The sequence below is a fragment of the Capra hircus genome, chromosome 21, assembly GCF_001704415.2.
Source record: "Capra hircus breed San Clemente chromosome 21, ASM170441v1, whole genome shotgun sequence".
NCBI classification, from domain to species: domain Eukaryota; kingdom Metazoa; phylum Chordata; class Mammalia; order Artiodactyla; family Bovidae; genus Capra; species Capra hircus.
The window spans coordinates 13,474,716-13,493,653 of NC_030828.1; the positions used below are offsets into that span (position 1 = coordinate 13,474,716).

The 18,938-nt window shown below is 44.9% G+C and overlaps 1 pseudogene; it reads left to right on the plus strand.

The window, feature by feature from the left end:
• LOC102183729 lies at positions 375-1,377 on the plus strand (annotated as a pseudogene).

Here is an 18,938-nt window from a genome sequence, read left to right on the forward strand (position 1 = left end):
GGATATGGGGTCAGACATTATTCTGGATGGTTCTGTGAGGATAGTTTTGGGTGAGATTAACATTTAAATCGGTGAACTTTGAGTAAAGCAGATTGTCCTATTACTGTGAATGGGCCTCACCCAATCAGTTGAAGGCCTGAACAGAACAAAGGTGGACCTGCCCTGAACAAGAGGGAATTCTGCCAGCTGACGCGTTTTAACTGCAACACTGGCTCTTCCTGGGTGTCTGGCCTGTCATTTCACCCTGCAGATTTTGGACTTGACCTCCATAATCCTGGAGAAGAAAATGGCAGCCCACTCCAGTACTCTTGCCCGGAAAATCCCATGGACGGAGGAGCCTGGTCGGCTACAGTCCATGGGGTCACAAAGAGTCCATGAGCCAGTTCCCAATCAATCAGTCTCCGGTGCGCGGGCAGCGGCGGCCCAAGAAGGCGGAGCTGCAGTTGGACCCGGCGACGGTGGGCCGCCGCGCAGCTGCTGGAGCCAGGTCCCGGGCCGCCGGGTCAGGCGGCGGTGGTCGGACCGCAGGGTCTGGCTGAACGTGGGCAGCACCTTACTCCGTGACCACCAGGCAGACCCTAGGCCTGGAGCCCAGGTCTTTTCTCTGCCGCCTCTGCTGCCAGGAGGACCCGGGGCTGGACTCCGACAAGGACGAGACGGGCGGCCAATCTGACTGACAGGGACCCTACCTACTTGGGTCCAGTCCTAAACTACCCCCGTCACGGGAAGCTCATCGTTAGGAAGGAGTTGGCAGAAAAGGCGGCTGGAGGAAGCGGAGTTTTACAACAGTGCCTCTCTCTTGCGACTGGTTTCAAGGAGGGGATGCCACAAGGAAAACTGAGCTTCCCAGGGCCCGGCGAAGCACGTGTACAGAGTCCTGCAATGCCAAGAGGAGGCGCTCAGGCGGATGGTGTCCACTATGTCCGACGGTTGGAAATTCCAACAGCTAATCAGCATGCTGCTGCTGCTGCTGCTAAGTCGGTTCAGTCGTGTCTGACTCTGTGCGACCCCATAGACAGCGGCCTACCAGGCTCCCCCGTCCCTGGGATTCTCCAGGCATGAACACTGGAGTGGGTTGCCATTTCCTTCTCCAGTGCATGAAAGTGAAAAGTGAAAGTGAAGTTGCTCAGTTGTCTCCGACTCTTAGTGACCCCATGGACTGCAGCCTACCTGGCTCCTCCTTCCATGGGATTTTCCAGGCAAGAGTACTGGAGTGAGGTCCCATTGCCTTATGGGAACGAGGATCAGGCAGAATTCCTCTGTGTTGTCTCCAGAGAACTAAATAATTCAACCAATGGCACTGTCATCCAACCGAGGGAGAAGGCGAAGGTTCTCAGGACAGAGGATCTCAAATGTAAACTCCGGAGTCCTCAGTGATGTGAGCGCGACCCACCCGAGCACCTCTGTGAAGTTCAGTCTCACTCCTGTACAGTAACTGAGCTTCTGCAAAGCCACGCTGAGCCTGGCCCCCCCAGCGGAGAATTGTTCTGGTCAAAACCAAAGGAACCCCACCCCCAGCCACAGGAACCCAAAGACAGATGCCGCTTCCGTCTGCACAATACCTTTTTAAGAAACTTGCTTTTGTTTTCTTAGCCAGTGTTGTAAGGTATCTTTACAAGAGCGGCTGGGCTGGGTTCCTAGATGTAGTTTATCTAGGGATGGGGGTGGGGGAAGAGGAAGGCCTAGGTGCTTAGAGAGGCTGTACTTCTGGGAAGGCCGAGCACACGCCAGAGGGTTGCCCTGAGCTGTGCCACGTTTTCACCTGAGTGTGCCCTGTTGGACGTGGGCAGCCGCTTAGTCACACTACATTTCCCTCCCATACACGCCAGACTAATGCAACAGATGCAGGGGAATCTGGTTTAGGCTTGTTGAATTGAGGTTTCCGTGAAGGACAGAGTCACCAGAGTACCCCATATTCCTATGAACAAAGCCTCTGAGGGGAGGATGGGGTGTCCCTGATTGTGGTTGGAGACTGAGGGTCGCATCGCCGGAGGCCACCGGCGGCTCCCATGTTCAGCTTGCCTCATTTGTCTCCAGCAGCTGGGCCCGCCTGATAGCTCACCCCAAGAAGAGGTTCAAGGGAGGCGGTTCCTGCAGGGAGGCAGACACCCAGACTGGTGGGCATTGTAGGTGTTGGTATAACTGCTTCTTCAGCCTTTTCTTGCCCTCCGTTGGTCCATCTTCCTTCCTTGACTTTTTAAACTGGGGCCCAGGATAAAGGGATCTTGGACCCTCTGATGGCTTGGGGTGGAGACAGCTGTTTGCTCTGAAAGCTGCCAAATGTGGTAGCCTGTAGTATCAAAAGTGGCCTCTGTTTTTGTGGTCATTTCTTGAAAATGCTTTGACCCAAAGTGTGATATTTGTGTTTCTTGGTTTCTGACCTCGGCAGTGGTGGTGAGCCCACACCATTCGCCGTAGTGTGTGTACACTTGCCGGGCGGGCTGAGTCGTCCCTCCCCTGACCCGGACCCTCACCACCACGTCCTTCTGTGGGTGTCGAGGCGTCGAGGATCCAACACTGTTCCACTCAGAGGGGCCAAGCCTCAGAGCTCGTAACTGGACTTGCTCCCTGAGCTTTCGAATCTTGGTGAGCAGTCGTGGAACACAAAGTGGCCAGGGAATGCAGGCTTTTCTCCAGCTGACTTTCCTAGTGTGGCAGGTGGTCCAGAGAAGGGGAGGTGCCCGTGGGGAGTGCTTTGTCCATAAAAGACCCTGCAAGCCCACAGCTCCTTCTAAGCTAAGGTTCCCTTTGCCCCTCACCACCAGCTCAGCTGCTCACCGCATGAGTCTGGGGTCAGGGTTTTTGAAAGTGACTATCGACTGTGCCAAGTGTCCTTTCAGCCTGTGACCTAGACAGGAACCTCACATTGCCCTCACATGTCTGTGTGTAGAGTAGGGGAGAAGTGTGTGTCCGGGGCTCCTGCTGACTCGCCGTGTCTACACCTCAACGTGAACATGAACGTCGGTGCCACGGACATCTGGCCTGTGCCCAGGATTTTTACAGGTATAAAGTGTTAGCGGAACTGCTACCTACAATAAACAGTTACCCCTGCAGAATGGTGGAGGGTGTCCATCCTGACATCTTTAGGGGGAGGAAAAAAAAAGATTTGAACATGTCAAGGAAAAGCTGCTGTCGACTGAGCAGGACAGAGGATGATGGGAAAGGAACTCTGGCCAAAGGGAATAAGCACATTCAGACTGAAAGGAAGGAAGCCTTGGCGTCTGGGGCCTCAAGCCCAAGCAGACCTGCTTTCCTGGGGCTCGTCTAAAAACCAGCCTCTGGTCCCAAGCCAGCAAGCAGGAGCGAGGAGGCTGGAGGGCAGCGGGGGCCCGGCCCCTCTGGATGTGCCATTTCCCTCATCGTGCTTCTCACGGGTCCACCGTGGAGTCTGTGCAAAGACCGCCAGCCCCTCGATGAGCCCTCTGAGGAACCAGCCGACTGCCTTTCACCAAGATCCCTCCTCCGGGCAAGCCAGTGACCGCTTCAGCTGCTCAGTGCTCCAGGAATCTGAGAGTGATTCATTTCTTAAGGTTTCTGGGAAAGCATTTTACCCAAGCCCTTTGTGAACCAAGTTGGTGTATTTTTCCCTGAAAGCAGTGTCTCTCTGGGAGAGTCCGGCTGACCACTTCAGAGAGAGGCCTGGCCATTGGCTGGGGGAGCGGGGTCACATGACCAGTGACCCCCACTCTCCAGCTGCCCAGGCCTGCCACGTGAGCAACACCGGCCAGGCAGGGCCCAGCCTCCTCTAGAGTGACTTCGTTTCTGCAGTTTTAACTGAACTCAGGGGTGTCCGTCTCAGGGGTGTCCGTGAGGCATGGAGGAGGAAGAGAGAGAGGCTGGGAGGAAGGGCTGAGAAGTCACCCACACCTTCCAGGTTGGCCTTAGAGCCAGGTCCTTAGGGACCATGCCTGTCACTTGTGGGTGTCCTTTGGTGCCCTTTGTGTCTTTGAATAAAGTCTGAAACGCTGTGACCCTTTTTCCCCCCTCTTGTCAATAAGACATGAAACAAACAAAAATACCAGTGTCTCTCTCTCCATTCACACGCATACACACACCCGATTGGTTCCGTTTCTCTAGAGAATGCTGACTAATACAACCTGGCTCTCTTGTATCAACCCAAAACACGAGCTTCTTGACCAGCAGTTTCTGCCCTGGATTCATGTAAATTCAGGGATTTACATGGGATTTTCATGTAAAATATTTCCTGTGCTACTTCTTAATAGTAGACAGTGTGCCCCTGATACACAACATTGACATAGTGGCTGAAAAACCTCACAGCAAGGTGGCAGTTCTCGGTGGTTTCTGGAGGAGGTCGTGAACGAGAACCAACGAACGTGGCTCATCGGTAATCTGTTGCAAAGATGCTGTGCTCCTCAGTGCAGAAGTAAATCTTGCATTACTGGAGAATGTGAATCGAGTGAAACAGGGTTCTGTCAGTTTATAAAACTTAATTACGTTTTTAACTCCATACATTGTCCAGTAAAGGCATCTGAAAATACCTAACTTCCAGGGTGAATCAACAGTAAATTAATTGCAAGAAGGTACCAGCTTCCCTGGTGGCTCAGACGGTAAAGAATCTGCCTGCAATGCAGGAGATTCGGGTTCGATCCCTGAGTCAGGAAGATCCCCCGGATGAAGGAAATGGCAACCCACTCCAGCATTCTTGCCTGGAGAATCCCATGGACAGAGGAACCTGGCAGGCCACAGTCCATGGCGCCTGTAGAGTTGGATGCCACTGAGCGATGAACACACACACACACAAACCACATATAATGTGCTCAGAAATTATCTACATTTTAATTAATCTTGTAACTGTGGAGATTTTTGTGTCAGTTCGGCATCAAATTTGCTCAGCAAACCCCAGGTTAATTCTAAACTTTCAGCATAAGAACATCCCCCAAAGAAGAGAAAATCGAGTGGGGAGAAAAATCAGTCCAGTGGCTTAAGTTTTCCAGCCTTGGGGAGTTAAGAAAAACACTTCAGCATGAGGACAAAAGCTCCCTTGTTTAAGCGCTTCCCCAGCTGCACTTCAACTAAATATATCCCAGCAGAGTGTTTTCATTTCCCCACCCTCTCCTAGAGCCAGTCACATGGTGAGAAACAGCTCGAGGCCCCCAGGACTGACGCTGCAGAGGCAGTGCCTTGGTTACCGCTAGGACTTCCTCCCAGCACGGCCCCCTTGCCCGCCCCCTCTTCCCCGGAGGCCACGGGGTAGGTAGGGGGGTGGGGGGGAGGAGCCCAGGGTGGAGAGGAGGCCTGCAGGGGTTAACTCAGCGGCCTGTCTGGAATTCAGGCACCACCTGGGCTGACAGCATGAATGACTCATTGTTTCCCCTCTGAACAGTCTGAGGAGTGCTTCCTTCTCGGTGTCAATAACTGAGGCAGAGTGAAACGGTTTTTTCGCCCCCCTTTCCCCCTAACCCGTTTTCTAAAACTGAGCGTAGAACTGGAAATGTGCAGCAACGGTAGCCAAGGTTACTGCTTTGAGTTTGTCTTCAGGGGTCAAAGGATGTAAATTTACTGTCCACAAACAAGAAAGGGGCCCAGAGCCAGGGGTCCTCTGACTTACAGCTTGTGTGACAGTCTTACAAAATGAAGCAAACTTAGTTTAAACTTCTAGCCTGCCTAAGCCTGTGGCCTGTGTGTTAGATCTTACATTACCCGTGATTTGTATATATGGAAATTCTGACCGATCCTTTCCTGTGACGAAATTTAAGACTTGTAGTCTTCCACTCCTGGTTCTAGAAAAGGGTAGAATTCATCACACCTCACCTCACATTTTCATGTACGGAGCCCCTCCTTGATGTCTGTGAGTTACTCTCCTTGGGAAACTGGGTCAGTAGATTTTCCTGGGCTGTGGGATCTTCTGCCTTCATGAGACATCTCAGTCCAAAAGCTTGAGAGACAGACCACACATTTAAGGTGAAAGAAACATAAGTTTGATCCCTTGGTTGGGAAGATGCCCTGAAGGAAGAAATGGAAACACAATTAAGTATTCTTGCCTGGGAAATCCCATGGACAGAGGAGCCTGGTGGGCTACAGTCCATGGGGTCGCAGAATCAGACACGATCAAACACACACACATCACTCGTCCCTGCAAGTGTGTTATAGGTAACAAGTTTTGAACTCTTGTTGCTTTGGCCTCTTTCTTCTACTTACCTACATTCTTGAGTGTATAAAGGAAACTATTCAAAAATGGAACATGTGGAAAAAAAAAGAAATGCAGTAAGGACAGGAGAGAAGTCCTGTGTAGACTCACGACTGGGTTCTGACTCAAACTGGAAGGTGAGCATGCAGCAGAGTGTTTTCCTCATCAAATAAAGTAACAGTCCTGAATAGATTTAAAGTCATGGACCAAAGTATTTGCAATACCCTTTTTTTGAAGCAAACGAAAACGTGCAAAGATTAAGTATTTAAGTATTCTCTGTTTTTGTAGATAAGACACAACTATTGCACCTTGCTTAGAGAAATGGCAGTAATCAAGGCTTCAGTTTCTCACAAGTAAATGTAGTTCTCTGAATGAGTCTGTTTTATATCACATACAATTAATCTATTTACCAATAAGCTTCCTTCCCTACTAGAGGTTGTGTGGTCCTTGCACGTGCGTCTGTGCTAGGTCGCTTCAGTCATATCCAACTCTTTGTGATGCTGTGGACTGTAGCCCACCACGATCCTCTGGAGTGGCTGTCATTTCCTCTGGCAGGGGAGCTTCCTGACTCAGGGATCAAACCCATATCTCTTGTATCTTCTGCACTGGCAGACCGGTTCTTCACCACTAGTACCACCTGGGAAGCCCTTGTGGTTCTTGTACCAACACCATGTGCATCTGTGTGTTAGTCACTCAGTCATGTCTGACTCTTGACAGTCCCATGCACTGCAGCCGACCAGGCTCCTCTGTCCATGGATGGGATTTCCCAGGCAAGAATACTGGCGTGGATAGCCATTGCCTTCTCCAGGGGATCTTCTTGCCCTAGAGATAGAACCTGGGTCTCCTGCGTGGCAGGCAGATTCTTTACCTTCTGAGCCACCAAGGAAGAGTCACCAGTCTCATTTCAACAGAGACTGGAATTTAAACTTGGGGACAGCTTCTAAGCTCTGAGAGAGGAGACATCTCCATTTTCTCATTGGTACAGCCATCTTCCGAACCCTACTGAGTCTCTTCGTGAAAACACTGGCCTCAGGACTCTAACTTGATTTTAAGTCCTTTCTAGTAGGTGGTGGGGTCATTGTTTTTTCTCAAGTGCAAAAGAAAAGCAATTTGCATAGCTGTTTTTTCTCCTCCTGCATAGAACTCTTTAGCATGAGCTTAATAGATCTAAAATTACCTGATGTACCTTTCCCTTGAGAACTTCACTGTATTTCCGTGACTTGTTTGTAAGTGTGCCTAAAAGGAAAACTGACCGCAGTGGGTAGGGGGGACGTTTAAAGGCAGAGTATGTCAGAGGAGGTTTTACAATTAGCTGAGGAAAGAAGAGAACCACAAAGTAAGGGAGAAAGGGAAAGATACACCCAACGGAGTGCAGAGTTCCAGAGAATAGCAAGTGAAATAAAAAGGCCTTCTTAAATGAACAATGCAAAGAAAGAGAGGAAAACAACAGAATGGGAAAGACTACAGATCTCTTCAAGAAAACTGGAGATATTAAGGGAACATTTCATACAAGGATGGGCAAAATAAAGGACAGAAATAGTAAGGACCTAACTGAAACAAAAGAGATTAGGAAGAGGTGGCAAGAACACACAGAAGAACAATGCATAGAAGGTCTTAATGACCCAGATAAGGGTGTGGTCACTCACCTAGAGCCGGAAATCCTGAAGTGTGAGGTCAAGCAGGCCTTAAGGAAGCATTACTACAAATAAAGCTAGTAGAGGTGATGGAATTCTAGCTGAGCTATTTAAAATCCTAAAAGATGATGCTATTAAAGTGCTGTACTCAATATATCAGCAAATTTGGAAAACTTGGCAGTGGCCATAGGACTGGTAAAAGTCAGTTTTCATTCCAAAGAAAGGCAATGTCAAAGAATGTTCAGTTTACAATTGGGCTCATTTCACATGCCACCAAGGTTATGCTCAAAATTCTTCAAGCTAGGCTTCAACAGTACGTGAACCAAGAACTTCCAGATATACAAGCTGGGTTTCGAAGAGGCAGAAGAACCAGAGATCAAATTGCCAACATTCATTGGATCATAGAGAAAGCAAGAGAATTCCAGAAAAACATTTACTTCTGCTTCATTAACTACGATAAAGCCTTTGACTATGTGGATCACAACAAACTGGAAAATTCTTCAAGAGATGGGAATACCAGACCACTTCACCTATCTCCTGAGAAACCTGTATGTTGATCATGAACAAACAGAAATGGACACAGAACAACTGACTGGTTCAAAATTGAGAAGGGAATATGACAAGACTGTATATTATTACCTTGCTTATTTGACTTTATATGCTGAGTACATCATGCAAAATGCCAGGCTGGATGAATCACAAGCTGAAATCAACATTGCTCGGAGAAGTATCAACAACTCAGATATGCAGACGATACCACTCTAATGGCAGAAACTAAAGCCTCTTGATGAGTGTGAAAGAGGAGAGTGAAAAAGCTGGCTTGAAATCCGACATTAAAAAAATTAAGATCATGGCATTTGGTCCCATCACTTCATGGCTAACAGAAGGGGGAAAGGTGAAAGCAGTGACAGATTTCCTTTCCTTGGGCTCCAAAATTAACTGCGGACGGTGACTGCAGCCATGAAATTAAAAACACTTGCTCCTTGGAAGGAAAGCTATGACCAACCTAGACAGCATATTAAAAGCAGAGACATCACTTTGCTGACAAAGGTCTGTATAGTCAAAGCTATGATCTTTCCAGTAATCATGTATGGATGTGAGAGCTGGACCATAAAGAAGACTGAGCACTGAAGAATTGATGCTTTCAAATTGTGATGCTGGAGAAGTCACTGGAGATTCCCTTGGACTGCAAAGAGATCAAACCAGTCAATCCTAAAGGAAATCAGCCTTGACTATTCATTGGAAGGACTGAAACTGAAGCTGCAATACTTTGGCTACCTGATGCGAAGAGCTGACCCACTGGAAAAGACCTTGATGCTGGAAAAGATGGAAAGCAAAAGGAGAAGGCGATGGCAGAAAATGACATGGTTAGACAGTATCACCAACTCAATGGACATGAATGTGAGCAAATTCCAGGAGACAGTGGAGGATGGAGGAGCATACTATTGGCATGCTACAGTCTTCGGGATTGCAAAGAGTCGGACATGACAGCGACTGAGCAACAACGGCACAATTAACTGTGAGCTTTTCCTAACTGAGCCTACCCCAACTGATGGCCCTATTAATTCTTATTAACTGCAACTTGCAGCTTGTGGGATCTTAATTCCCAGGCCAAGGATTGAACCGGTGCCCATGGCAGTGAAAGCACAGATTCCTGACCGCTGGACCACCAGGGAATCCCCTGCCTTAATAATTCTACATATTTGGAAAGGACTAATAAATAAGGCCAGGCAAACAGTAATTTAATGACTCTAAAACCCCAGCCAAGAAGAAGGGGCCAGATGAGTGGACTGTATATTTCATGATGTCAGAGCAGATCCGGAGCAGAGGGAACACTTTGTGTTGACTCCACATCATCACTCCACACTCAGTATTATAGGACATTCCAGATGTACAGAAAAAATTTCCAGTCCACTAAAGCAGACAGGATTCTTGTTCAAATAAGGTGACTCTAAGCTATGAGAATTTATTTTTAAAATATTTATTTAGTTAATTACTTATTTGACTTAGTCACCAGGTCTTAGTTGGGGCCTGTGGGATCTCGTTCCCTGACCAGGGACTGAATCCAGGCTCCCTGCATTAGGAGTGCAGAGTCTTAGCCCCTGGACCACCAGGGAAGTCCCTAAGCTATGAGAATTTAGGAGGAAATAATAATTTCAAACCTTTCCTTGAAAACAGAAGCTCCATTAAACAAAACTCTGGGATTCAAAACAGTTATAACTTCTTGAATATGAATTTTCTTGGTAGGTTTTTTGAATGTTTTCTTGGTATATTTCATGCAAAACAGAATGAACAATATCCTTCTACTTTGTCCATGCATCAGTACTTCCTGTCTCACTAGTGTTGAGAGAGAAAATGTAGTATTTATTTTTTTATTTACAATATTATATGCTTCAGATGAACAGTGATTCACAATTCTTAAAGGTTATATTCCATTTATAGCTATTATAAGATATTGGTTATTTTCCCTGTGCTGAACAATATATCCTTGTAGCCTATTCATTTTATACATGGTAGTTTGTACCTCTTAATCCCTTACCCTGATCATGCCCTTCCCCTGCACCCCTCTCCTCCCTAGTTTGTTTTCTAAATTTGTTTCTTGTTATACTCACTAACTTCTTCTTTTTAGATTCCACATATAAGTGATATCATACAGTATTTGTCTTTCTCTTGTGTCACTCAGCATAGTGCCCTCTAAATCTATGTCCTTACAAATGGCAAAATTTCATTTTCTTATAGTTGAGCAATATTGCATTGTATAAATATACCACATCTTCTTTATCTAGTCATTGGTTGATGGACACAGATGTTGTTCCCATATTTTTGTTATTGTAAACAGTGCTGCTGTGAAAATTGGGGTGCATGTATCTTTTGGAAGGTTGTATTTATTCAGATGCTCATTTTGATATAATCACTGACAGCAACAGGACTAACCATTTCTTCATTTTATGTTTTAAAAAATAGTTTTCAGTTCTATGCATCAAACACTGTCTATCATATATAAGGTGCTGTGTGGAAAATTGCTTGCATAGACTGAACTTGTTTTGGTTGTGTGCATTCTATGCCTGTTGAGTCATTAAGGACAAGGGGCACAGAGCTGAACTTTCCTCACTGGTTTTTGATAAGGTAGTTGCTACAGGAATCTGAGTGTCATGTGCCCACCCAACCAAAAGGCAACACATGTTAAAAAAGCTGTTCAGGGTGATATTGAAAGATTGGCTAAAGGTGGTAGTTTGGGAAGTTGGTTTAAGTAGCTGGACTTAAAAAGTGTGGAATTTTAACCATTTGCAGTTAATGGCTTGTTTTTCTTTCCTCAAACAGCTTTTGAGTATCTATTCTCAGGGTCAAAAACTCAATTATCTATAGGAACCAAGAAGATAATGTAAATAAACAAAGCAGGTAAATTTGAGAAAAATGGAGACAGACACATTTTATGTGCCTGAAACACAAAAGCAACTCTTCATTTCCAAGAAATGAATGAGCTCTCTCTCACTATTCTTGAAAGATGCTTTAGCCTTGTTCTCTCTTTTGGTACTGAGAGTTAACCGCAACAAAAATATTAGTGCACACTAAATAGAAATGATACCTCACACGGAGCCTCATAGAGGAAGCAACAGGGAGTGGCAAAGGCTGCAATAAAGTGAAGCGCTGGTGTCTGGTCAAAGGGGCCCATCTCTGCGCTAGGTGCCTGCTGCCACGTGGAAACAGGTTTGGGGGTGGGGCCTGGGGGCATAGATCATTCAAGAGAAGTCAAAGACCCTGATCTGTATGTAAATGCAGATTTTAAAATGTGACCTGACATTTTAAAAAACAAATTTGAGAAAAGAGCCAAACAAAATTAATTTGGTGGGCTGAGTGAGGCCTGTAGGTCACGTTAGAGATCTCAGACTTATTCATCTAGGTATTCTGCTGTGAGGTGCTGGGAATACAAAGATCTAAAAAACAGAAAAGCAAAAAACTCTGCTCTCATGAAGCTTATGGATAAATACATTATATATGAGTACTGTGTGTGTGTGTGCTGTGACAGGGGAAATTACCAAGAGTTCTGGGAGCCCGGGGAAATTAAATCAGAGGAAGGTGAGTGGGTAGGGAAGAGGGCCAGGGAAGAATTCCAGAGGGTGAGTCTGCTGCTGCTGCTAAGTCGCTTCAGTCGTGTCTGACTCTGCGTGACCCCAGAGACGGCAGCCCACCAGGCTCCCCCCATCCCTGGGATTCTCCAGGCAAGAACACTGGAGTGGGTTGCCATTTCCTTCTCCAGTGCATGAAAGTGAAAAGTGAAAGTGAAGTCGCTCAGTCGTGTCTGACTCTTAGCGACCCCATGGACTGCAGCCTACCAGGCTCCTCTGTCCGTGGTATTTTCCAGGCAAGAGTACTGGAGTGGGTTGCCATTGCCTTCTCCGAGAAGGTGAGTCTAGGTGAGTTATATTGCTAGCTAGAAACGGTGGAGGAAGGTGGCGGTCCAGGTTGAGGTGTTACCACATGCTAAGGTGTGGGGGCCACAAGCAGTCAGAGCCTTTTGTTAAAGAAGCTAAGATACAAGTGTGAGATTCAGGAGACCGAGTAGTAAAAAGAGGTCCTCCCTGTCAGGCAACTGCAAGAGGACCAAAGATCCCATATTGAACTCAAAAGAACATCAAATCCAGTTGTCCGATTGGCAGTTCTTGGACAAGTCCTCCTGACTGCTACAGCATGCAAATTCACTCAGCGTCTGCTAGGAATTAGCTGTCATTTCAAAGAAACCAGGATGTGAGATTTTGAATTAGAATAGAAAACTCAGTCCTCAACGTTTGGTAAATACTGTTCTCCTGATTTCCTGCTATTTGGCTATTATGTCTGTGGGAAGGATGGACCTGTAGTCAAAATCTGAATGCAAGCTGAATCGCTGATTGGAAGAACTGGCCTGAGTTGTCCCTGTATCCAGTGTCAGGGTCAACACAAATCTAAATTAAATATGAAATCTCCCTAGTCCTGAAAGGGAAAGAGACCTCTCTCCCCCAACCCTGTTTCTTTCCCTATTTACATTAGAAATTCTATGGTTGTAAATTCCTTCTCTGGCCCTTTAAGAATTACACAAACCTTTTTAAAAGCTAAATAAGCCTCTTTGCCAGCTTTACAACACAGGAATGCCTTTCTCAAAGACCTGGGAGCTATCTCTTTGAAATGGAATCATCAAGAAAGATAACATCCCTATTTCCTCTCTTTGGAAAAACGACTCTCCCTGGGAGAGTAGGAGTCTAACTTCAGAAGGTCCCTGTTTCCAAGTTTCTGACTTACCTCCTGTCATAAATATGTAAGAAGTCTTTTCTTTGGATAAACTAATTGATTGCTACAGATAGCAGCTATCAATTACCAAGGTGAATTTAGGATGAGCTATAGGTGACAATGGTACTGTCAAACCCTCCTACTAGTTACTGTATATCTTGAGAACAGATAGTATTAATAATAGGGTATATCCGCTTCACTGTGTAAAAGTGAAATTCCTTTCCATCTTTGCAGTCTCTCAGTGGATTACCTGTGATGCACATCATATTTTGGTTTAATGCTTATTCAGTAGTAAAACAGCTTTCTTTCTCTTCTGCTTTTGTGGGGTGTTTTTGGGGGGTTGGCAGATTTTGTTTTTAATTATATTTCCTCAACACCTGCCACCAAGGTTGGTTGAGTTTGGGTCTTTCCAGCTCAGGATATGGGTAAGCATCTAAATGCCCTGATATAAATGTGAAAAGTCTGTTCATGACAAAGCAGAACAGATTTCAGAGAAATAGATTTTCACACTCCTCTCTGAGAGAGCCACAATTAGAAGATACTGTGTACTCTAGGCAGTATTCACAGACAGCCCCACAGCACAATGGCAGGCCGGCACAGGCTCTCCTTCGAAAGTCGGGGTTTGACTCTCCCTTCCATCTCTGCTTCAGGCACTTAACCTCCTGGTGACTTAGTTTCTCACCTGAAAATGAGAGACAAAATGGGGAAATCGGCTTCATAGAACAGTGTTTTCCAGAGTAGAAAGGCTCCATAGTTTTAGAATTATTTCAAGGTTTGTTATAGGCAGAAACACTTTTGGGATACAAAGTCAAGTGTTAGTCGTTCAGTCGTGTCCCACTCTGTGCGACTCTTCAACTGTAGCCCGCCAGGGTCCTCTGTCCATGGGATTCTCCAGGCAAGAATGCTGGAGTGGGTTGCCATTCCGTTCTCCAGGGGATCTTCCCAGGTCTCCTTCATTGCAGGCAAATTCTATACCATCTGTGGCCCCAGGGAAGCAATGGGGAAAACAGGGTTACTTATCTCCAGAGGAATTTACAATCTTATAATAGTACCATTAGTTTGAATATACATTCACTTCTCAAGAAAGAGAAAAATAGAAAGAACATTTTTAAAGGGAAGGTGATTGAGCTCCTTGTAATTATATGGTCTCTGCGGTTAAGCTAGTTTAACAAGACTTCCTCCTGAGCTAGTTTAACAGGAAAAACGAGAATTTTTATAAAAAGAAGAGAATGTATCACCGACTTTGAAGCCAAAAGCGGTACCACGTCTCGTAGTCCATGACTTAACACACACCCTGAGGCACTCCCTGATTTTTTTTCCCATCCAGACGACCTAACTACAAGGATTTTTTTAACGTTATAAAAGTAAATAAATATTGGCTATTGGCACAGAACACTATTAAAGCCAGCCATTACGACTCTTGCTTTCTGCTAAGCTCAAGGGTGTTCAACTGGCTTTGTACCTGGCTCTTTAAGACAGGACTCAGAGGCCATCTTGGAAACAAAAAGACTTTGGGCTCCGAGGGTGGAGGAGGTAGTTTCCAAGCAACAGGAGGCCTGCGCCACGCAGCCGCACTTCGCCGCGCCCAGCCGCCTACCGCGTGGGCGGGGCCAGTGGGGCGGTGGAAAATTACTGCGCTTCCTCTTAAAGGCGCCCGGACATTGCTTGGAACCCTGTCGCTGATCTCCGTTGTAAGCTACAATGTGAAGTGGGGGGTCTCCATTTTATCTTCCTAGACGTAGTAAAATTCAGTTCACAATTTCCAGGCCAGTACTAGTTTATACTTAGGCAAGTAAAGTCGGAATGAACAGGCATTTTCTTAATCAAGTTAAGAAAAGAAAACTAAAAATCTTATATATCGAACTCTGGTGCAGAAAGGGCTACTAACACACAGGAATGAGACGAAGAAACAACTTCGTAAATAGTCACATTGACTGTCAACCAGTTTAAAAATGACTGGGTTCTGAAGGAAAACTCGTTTTGTACAAACGGATTGACAAATTGTAACTATTAAAAACTACCAAAACCCAGAAGAAACGTGTAAGAAGCAACAGGATAGGTTTAGCGGCCATCAGGAAATTTATCCTCTCTTTGTAGATCGGTTTTTACAGTATAAAAGATAATCAGTGAGATTTTTTTTTCTGCCTCTTAGTCGTCAAAGAACTTTCTCCGTGTTATAAGCTCTTCCGATTTTCAAGTTAAGCGATAGTTTATCGCTGGCTCACTTTTATGAAAGAATAAATAACAATTCTGATTTTTATAACGTGAACATCTGAGATACAGTCTGTGGCTCAGAAACGATTCCCCTTACAAGCAATATTTTCTAGAAGCCATCCAACTGGGTGAAATAGAGATGTTGGTCTTCCCAGAAGTAAAGCTCTTGACACATTAACTCTTTCCAGTTGATTTCAGACGGTTTGCTCGGTGGTCTTCGGGGTTGTGAGAGTACCCACCTTCTACTCTTGTCCTCACGCTCTGACTGCGGACAGTAGCGTGGGAGTCGGGGTGGATTCTCACGAAGGTGTAGGTGATGTCCTAGACTTACCACGGCCCTGGCAGATTGATTTGCCACTTCCAACAGACCTATTCCCTCTGCTTGGCGGCCCTGTTAAGCCATCTCTTCACTCCTGTCCCCTTTTTAACACGTCTTTTTTTTTAATCCCTCACTTTCCAGTCGCAACTTTCTAGTAATTTTTGATGATCCTTCCTTGTTTTTCAGAACGCAGAGCTGTGACGTTGGGGTTCTAAGCGGGTGTGCTGCGTGCGTTTAGACACACAGGACGGTGTTTAGCTTGTAATTTTCAAGTTTGGATGTTAAAAAAGGCCTATACTTGTGACATTCTCTTTCCATAACCGCAGAGAAAACTAATTACTTACGTGTAACCAAAAGCTGTGTCGTGTAGAGTTGGCACCCATGTTGAAGCTGCAGGGGAATATGATTTGCTGTAAAGGGAATTGTGCTTTTGAGACAGAAATAGGTGCAGCTGCGTTTGGTGCTTTAATTTTTTTCACTGCCAGAATATTTACCAATGCCAAGAAACTGAAATCGGGAAATGCCCCCATTTCAGATTAGATGAAGCTTCTAATTTTTAAAATAGGCTTTTCGTGGAAAGCCTAGTCTGTAACAATACTTAGTGGTTGCTGGGCTGGTTAGTGCAGGAGCCAACGCTGGGTAGTGTGGCTACCCCCTTAACTCTGCAGGGAAGTGGTATTTTACAGACCAAAAAGCTCTGCAGGGTTTCTAATGGCCCAGAGCCTTCCCTAACCGCCCTACGGAGTCCGGGGGAATCGCCTGTTATTTAAAATTTACTGCGGAATAGAGAGGAAAACAACAACAAAAAGAGAGAGTGAGCCAGCGAGAGACTTCAGATGTAAAGTCATCTGGATTTTCCCTCTCAGGTCCAATTCTAAAGTGGCTAAAAGGCTAAATTCATATACATTAGAATCTAACTCTAATGGTTAAAATATAATAAAAGTTTTGGAAGAAGACAAAGTGTTTAAATATGCATTAAATTTTAGTAAGCAGAGTTGGTAGATTGTGGTTGCTTACATTTAATAAAGATGATAAGACTGCATAGTTTGTAACATTTTCTAAGAATTACTGAGTTAGAATGCAGGAAGACAAGGTTTAGGAATTTGGTTTTTGAGGTAGGGCTGCCAGACAAAATACAGGAGAACATTTAGTCACATTTAAATTTCTGATAGACAATGAATACTTTTTTTTTTTTAAGTACATTTGGAATCCATTTACATTAAAATCTTGTTTGTTGTTTCTGGGAAATTCAAATTTAATTGAGTGACTTGTATTATTAGTTGTTAAGTCTAGCAATTCTGCTTTAAGGGCCTTAAAGAGGGCACATGTAATTAGATTTATCCACCTGGATTACTCTAATGCAACAGGTTCTGCCTCAAGGGGCCAGGCTGAGATGTGAATGTAACGCAACAGCATACAAGTATATCGCCCTGAATAAGTTGTAGATGGCCACCACATGCTGCCCTTCAAAATACCAGGTGCGTTTACTGTTGCCTTGTTCATTCGCCCAACTAACAGTATTGATTGAGTGCCTGCCTTGTGCCAGGCATAAATTCTGGGAAGAGTAAGATAAACAAGGTGAAAATCTCTCTCTTTGAAAAATCCTATATTTTTGGCAGATGGACTAACATGTAAAATAACTGCAGTAAATACCAGGGATTACAAGTTTGATCAGAGACTCATGAGAACATTAAGTTTATTGACTAAGACAGGAGAAAAACAGGAAGGCTTCAAAGAGGAAGTGATTTAAATGAAGGCAACTAAATGAGAAGTAGGAAAGGACATTCGTTAAGGGAACTACATATGTAAAGGCAAGGAGTGTGAAGACATTGTCCATTAAAAAAAGAAAAACAAAATACCAACCAGACAGGATAAACTAACAACTAAAAAAACTGAAAAGTTAGGTGTAGCAAGAGCTACAAGGATTTCCTGGTGTCTCAGTGGTAAAGAATCCACCTGCAATGCAGGAGATGCAGGTTGGATCCCTAGGTCAGGAAGATCCCCTGGAGGAGGAGATGGCAACCCACTCCGGTATTCTAGCCTGGGAAATCCCATGGACAGAGGCCCCTGGCCGGTTACAGTCCATGAGTCCCCAAAGAGTTGAACACAACTGAGCAACTAAACAACAGGGAGCTACAAGAGGGTTTGCTGGGAATGCCCAGTAATAAAGGATGGGCCAGGTTACACGCTAGACAGAACTCAGATTCTCTTGTGGACAACCAGAATAGGGTCAGGGCAGTGGTGGGAGAGACTGATAGGAGACGTTTTTAATTCATTCTTTCAAAAAAAAAAAAACGTGTGTGTGTGTACCATCTTGTGCTGGATTCTTAGAACATAAAAAAGAGTATCAATTTTACTTTCTAGATAGATGCTCTGGGTTTTGAGGGAAACCAGTCGTGGACAGTTACATTCAATACAATGGGATTTAAAGTTACATTCAAAACACAAGGCAACTGAGAAAGTAGGAAGGAGGTGGAAATTCCCTGGGAAGGGTGGGAGAGGGTCGGGAAGTCTTCCCAAAATGAAGAGATGCTGGAGTTAGGGTATATATATATTTAATTTAAAGAAATTTAATACTTTATGCAAATAGTTAAGACATTTTCCCAAAAGAGCAAAAAGTATACAGTGAAAAGGAAATCTCATCTAGATCCTTGACTGATCATCAGGGGTCACCACCACCATCCCATTAATGTAAATATAAATGTATCACTCCTTCCTCTTCAGCCAAACGGAGGCATTTTCTACTAGGCTTTTTATAACTTGATTTTTTCATTTAACAACGTTTTGGAAACCAGTACATATGGAACTGCTCGTTTATTTATTCTTAATAGCCCTATTTCATTGTAGGGATAAATAAATTTTATACTAGCGTTCCATTGGACATGTAAGATTTTACAGTCTTGCTATCTTTCTATATATTTCTTTTTTGTCCATGTGTGAGATTATTCATAAGATACATTCCTAGAAGTAGAATTCCTGGATCTGTAAGTTGGTGCATTTAAATTCTGATAATTTTTGCAAAAATTTCCCTCCAAAGAAGTTATACCAATTTATACTGATATCATCCGGATAGTAAGGTTTGAGTTTTGATGAATGAGGAGGCATTTACGAGGCAGATAAGAGAGCAAAGAGCGTGTTTAAAGGGAAGATGGGACAAGGAATAGCCAGCAGCTCAGGGATCTAGGCTGGAGGGGTGGAGACCCAAGAGGAGTCAACTAACCAAAGGAGAATGAGGAACTGAGCACAGGTAAAAAGCAGATTAAGGAAGTAGAAGTGTTAACACCACCACCCATCCACTGAGAGATTATTTGTGTCAGGCAATATGCTAAGCAGGGCTTCCCAGATGGCACAATGGTAAAGA